The sequence below is a fragment of the Leopardus geoffroyi genome, chromosome A1, assembly GCF_018350155.1.
Source record: "Leopardus geoffroyi isolate Oge1 chromosome A1, O.geoffroyi_Oge1_pat1.0, whole genome shotgun sequence".
In the NCBI taxonomy this organism is placed as follows: domain Eukaryota; kingdom Metazoa; phylum Chordata; class Mammalia; order Carnivora; family Felidae; genus Leopardus; species Leopardus geoffroyi.
Window position 1 is genome coordinate 85,709,569 of NC_059326.1, and position 6,161 is coordinate 85,715,729.

Sequence of the window (6,161 nt, forward strand, 5' to 3'; positions counted from 1 at the left end):
GATTGGCCTGTGATTCTCCTTTTTAGTGGAGTCTTTGTCTAACTTTGGAATCTATGTAATGCTGGGCTCATAGAATGTAGTTGGGAGTTTTACTTCCATTTCTATTTTTAATAACAGTTTGAGAAGAACAAATATTAGTTACTCTATACATGTCTTAGAAATTCCCTGTGAAGCCATCTGGCCCTGGACTTTTGTTTTTTGGGAGATTTTTTATTTCTGATTCAATTTCCTTTCTGGTTATGGATCTGTTCAAATTTTCTATTAATCTTTATTTCAGTTTTGGTAGTTTGTATTTTTTGAGAAATTTATACATTTCTTTTTTTGTATCATTATTTAGTTTTAGAAAGAGAGAGAGAGAGCAAGTACATGAGCTGGGAGAGGGGCAGAGGGAGAGAGAGACAGAATTTTTTTAAAATTTTTAATGTTATTTATTTAATGTTATTTATTTTGTTATATAATGTTATTTATTTAATGTTATTTAATGTTATTTATTTAATGTTATTTATTTATTTTATTAAATAATGTTAATATTTAATGTTATTTAATGTTATTATTTTGTGCAAGCAGGGGTGAGGCAGAAAGAGATGGAGACACAGGAGCTGAAGAAGACTCTAGGTTCTGACCTGTCAGGACAGGGCCCGATGCAGGGCATGGACTCACAAACTGTAAGATCATGACCTGAGCCAAAGTTGGACGCTTAATCAACTAAGCTACATAGGCGCCCCTATGCATTTCTTTTTCATTGTCTTGTTTGTTGGCATAATTTTTTTTTGTAACATTCTCTTATAATTGTTTGCATTCCTGTGTTGTTGGTTGTGACCCCTCTTCTGTCATTCCTGATTTTATTTATTTGGGTCCTTTCTTTTTGATCTTTCTGACTAGGGATTTACACATTTTATTAATTTTCTCAAAGAACCAGCTCTTAGTTTGTTGATCTCTTCTACTGCAATTTTATTTTTTTTGGTTTTTATATTGTTTATTTATGCTATAATCTTTATTATTTCCCTTCCTTTTCTGGGTTTAGATTTTATTTACTCTTCCTTTCCTAGCTTCTTTACATATAAGGTTAGGTTGTATATTTGAAAATTTTCTTACTTCTTGAAGTAAACTGGTATTGCTATATACTTCCCTCTTATGGCCACCTTTGCTGCATCCCAAAGGTTTTGGACTGTCATGTTTTTATTTTCATTTTCATGTATTTTTTAAAATCCTTTCTTAATTTCCTGGATAACCCAGAAAATTCTTTAGTAGGATATTCCATTCTATTCTATTCTATTCTATTCTATTCTATTCTATTCTATTAATTTATGGAATTAGAAAGAGAGTGTATGAGAGGGAGAAAGAGGAGGAGAAGATCCCATGCAGGCCCCTCACTGCAAGTGCAGAGCTAGAAGCTTGGCTCTATCTCAAAAACCATGAAATCATGATGTGAGCCAAAATCAAGAGGAAGATACTCAACCAACTGAGATACCCAGGTGCCCCTAGTAGGATATTCTTTAATCTCCATGTATCTATGGTCTTTAAAAACTTTTTCCTGTGGTTGACTTTAAGTTTCATAGTGTTGTGGTATGGAAATATGCACGGTATGATCCCAACCTTTTTGTAATTGTTGAAGTCTGATTTGTGACCCAGTATGTGATCTATTCTGAATTATGTTCAATGTACACTTGAAAAGAATGTGTATTCTGCTGCTTTAGGATGAAATGTTCTCATACGTTTGTTAAATCCATCTGTTCCAGTGTGCCATTCAAAGCCATTGTTTCCTTGTATATTTTATGTTTAGATGATCTGTCCACTACTGTAGGTGATAGGTTAAAGTCCTCTATTATTGCATTATTATCAATTAGTTTCTTTATATTTCATATTAATTTATTTATATATGTGTGGGTTGTATTCAGTAGGGGGCATAAATATTTACAATTGTTAGATATTTTTGTTTGACAGACCCTTTATTATGACATAGTGTTCTTCTTCATCTCTTGCTACAGTTATTTATTTTAAAATCTAGTTTGTCTGATATAAATATGGCTACCCTGGCTTTCTTTTGATGTCCTTTAGCATGATAAATGGTTCTCCATTCCTTCACTTTCAATCTGGCAGAGACTTTAGGTCTAAGTTGAGTCTCTTGTAAGCAGTGTATTGTTTGGTATTGTTTTTTGTTTGCTTGTTTGTTTGTTTTTGCTGTTTTTAAATCATTCTGATACCCTATGGCTTTTGATTGGTGCATTTAGTCCATTTGTATTTAAATTTTTTTTTTTTAACAATTATTTATTTTTGGGACAGAGAGAGACAGAGCATGAACGGGGGAGGGCAGAGATAGAGGGAGACACAGAATCGGAAACAGGCTCCAGGCTCCGAGCCATCAGCCCAGAGCCCGACGCAGGGCTCGAACTCACGGACCGCGAGATCGTGACCTGGCTGAAGTCAGACGCTTAACCGACTGCGCCACCCAGGCGCCCCTAGTCCATTTGTATTTAGATAACCTTTGATAGATAAAATTTGTTGCCGTTATATTACCTGTATGGAGATTTTCTTCATTCCTTTCTCGTCTTTTTTGTTTTTGGTCTTTCTCTCCCATTCAAAGGATCCTCTTTAATATTTCTTGCCGGGCTGGTTTAGTGTCACAAACTCCTTCAGTTTTTTGTTTTTTTTTTTTTTTTTTGGTCTGGGAAACTATCTTTCTCTCTTTCTATTCTGAATGACAGTCTTGCTGGATAAAGTATTCTTGGCTTCGTATGGTTCCCCTTCAACACGTTGAATATATCATGCCACCCCCTTCTGGCCTCTGAAGTTTCTGTGGAGAGATCTGCTGCCAACTTTGTCTTTAGTTTTAGGGTAGAGATTTATCTTCCCTTGCTGTTTTCAGGATTCTTTCCTTATCTCTGTAGTTTTCAAAGTTTGCTATAATATGCCTTGGCGTTGGGTAGCTTCGGTTTGGATTTTTTTAAATTTAAATTCAAGTTAGTTAACAAACAGTGTAGTACTGGTTTCAGTAGTAGAACCCACCGATTGATCTCTTACGTATGACACACAGTGCTCATCCCGAAAAGTGCCTTCCTTAATGTCCATCACCCATTTAACACATCACCACACCTACTTCTCCTTTATCAACCCTCAGTCAGTTCTTTCTATTTAAGAGTGTCTTATGGTTTGCCTCCCTCTGTTTTTATCTTATTTTCCTCTCCTTCACCTATGTTCATCTATTGTGTTTCTAAAATTCCACATATGAGTGAAATCATATGATATTTGTCTTTCTCTGACTGACTTATTTTGCTAGCATAATACACTCTCTTCCATCCAAGTTGTTGAAAATAGTAAGATTTCATTCTTTAGATCACCACGTAGTATTCCATACATATATACATATATACCATATCTTTATCCATTCATTAGTTGATTGTCATTTGGATTATTTCATAATTTGACCATTATTGATAGTGCTATGTTATCAACATTGGGGTACATGTGCCCCTTTGAATCAGAATTTTTGTATACTTCAGGTAAATACTTAGTATTGCAATTTCTGGGTCATAGGGTACTTCTATTTTTAATTTTTTGAGGAAGCTCCATACTGTTTTCCAGAGTGGCTGCACCAGTTTGAATTCCCATCAACAACATTGTAAAAGGTTTTTGGTTGAATTTGATGGGAATTCTCTGTGCCTTCTGGATTTGGATGTCTGTTTCCTTCCCTAGATTAGAGGAGTTTTCAGCTTTTATTTGTTCAAACCTTCTGCCCCTTTTTATTTCTTTTCTTCTTCTGGGACTCCTATGACATGAATGTTATTGTGCTTTATGAATTTGTTGAATTCACTAGGTCTACATTCAAGATACAATACTTTTATTTCCCTCTTCTTTTCAGCTGCATTATTTTCCATAATTATAATCTTCTGTATCACTATTCATTCTTCTGTTTCATTCATCCTCGTCACCACAGCCATTTGATTTTCATCTTGGTTATAGCATTTGCTTTATTCCAGCTTGACTAGTTTTTATTTCTTTCATTTATGTAGTAAGGGTTTCTCTAAAGTCTTCTATACTTTTCTCCAGCCCAACTAATACCCTTATGTTTGTTGTTTTAAAATCTGGTTCAGGATTATTACTTATATCTGTTTTGATTAGATTTCTGGGCTTTACCCCTTCATTATTTATTTTGGAGTCAATTCCTCAGTCTTGTCATTTTGCCTTGGTCACGAGTGTGTGTGTGTTTGGAAAGCCAGTTGTATTTCCTCCTTCCAACTCATGGCTATATTAAGAGAAAGTTCTATACTGTTTAGGGCCTGGCACTTCAGGAAGCTTTTCAGAATGTGCACTTTGCTTTTATTTTTTGGCTGTCCTTTCCCTCATGTCAGTCCCCTGTGGATTTTCTCTTTGCTTGCAGTGGGGAGTGTTGGACTTTTTTCACTGTGTGCCATTTTAACTAGATGGTCTGCTTTGGTCTGTTTGTTAAAATAAGCTTGATCCCATTTCCACTAGAATTGAAGTTTTGCGGGACTCTATCATCAATAGACTGTTGCTTGTGAGGGGTTTGTGCTGTTATTCTGGGGGAGAGGCCTGGTGTGCTGGTTCTCAGGCAAACTTACCCTCATAAAGATGCACCTGCAGGGTGCAGTGGGGCTCTGTGCAACTGGCTGTAGCTTCCACTGGGGGCGCTGTGTTGCTCACTGATGTCTATCATTGCTGATAGGTGGGGGAAATGATATCACCTTGCTCTCTCATCCCAAGACTGGGGAGTTCATGCCCACCACTATTCAGGAAACTCTCACAGAAGAATGAGAAATCTCTCTTCTTGTGTCCATAGTTTCTGTTGGATACCTGTCTTCACCTTGTATGTGCCCATGCTATCTACTCACCTGACAGCACAGTACTCCTGTGTTTTACCTCAGGATGTGTTTCAAAACTCCAAATTTTAGGGACCTGGTGCAGTGTTAAACCACCTGCCCTTATCCTTTGGTGGAGGGTCTCACCATGTTGTGGCTGGTTCCACTTTGTCCCAGAAAAGCAGCTGCAGAGTCATTCAGGGATTTGGAGTTTATGGTAAAGTACAATAAAAGCCAACACCAAGGTTTGCTGTCCTCAGAAAGTGTCTCTGTTCCTATCTTAATGAACAGGGCAGCATGGTGGTGCCTGCCAGCTTTGTCGTCTGAAATACCATGTCAGCTCTTCCAAATGTACTCCAAGAAAGTGAACTGTCTCTCCCAGTACAACCCAGGGAATCCTTAAACCATACTGCATGCTCCTGGGCTTCTAGCCTCCTTCCCCTCAGGAGCACCATTATGCCTGCCAGTCTCCACCTAGTGGTGGAAGCTTTAAAACTTCAAATTCTGAGCTCCACTTCCTTTTTTTGTGTTTATTTATTTTTGAGAGAGAGAGAGAGAGTGCACAAGCAGCAGAGCAGCAGCAGAGAGAGAGGGAGACACAGAATCCGAAGCAGGATCCAGGCTCTGAGCTGTCAGCATGAACCCATGAACTGTGAGATCATGACCTGAGCTGAAGTCAGATACACAACCAACTGAGCCATTTAGGAGCCCCAGAGCTCCACTTCTTGTAAAAACTTGAGATAATCTACCACTCTGGTTTTCCCCATCAATTGTCTTGGGGAATTGTTTCTATTGTGCAATCCCCTGCATGCTGCTTTCTCTTTTTTCTATCACTATCTTTCTCTCTTCTCTCTCTGAGATCAAGTTTCCATCCACTCCACAACACACTTCATTCTTTTCTCCCTGGAATCACATCTGTACCTTACTACCTTCCACAATGTGGCTTCTTTTCTTCCTGTAGTTCTGCAGCCTGTTTTCTCAGCATTTAGACTGATTTCATGTTTGTTCAGAATTATTTGATATTTATCCAATGGCATTCAAAGGAAGAGACAAGCATAGGATTCCTGTACTGCTCTGCCACCTTAACTCCTACTCCTGATAGTAGAGGACTTTAATACCCCACTTACATTCGTTGACAGATAATCCAAAAAGAAAAAACAAGAAGGAAATGATGGCTTTAAATCAACACTAGAACAGATGGATTTAACAGAAATATTCAGAATTTGCCATTCTAAAACAACAGGATACACATTTTTTTGAGTGCACATTGAATACTCTCCAGAATAGGTCACATATTAGGACACAGAACAAATATCAATAAATTCAAAATGGTCAAAGTCTTAT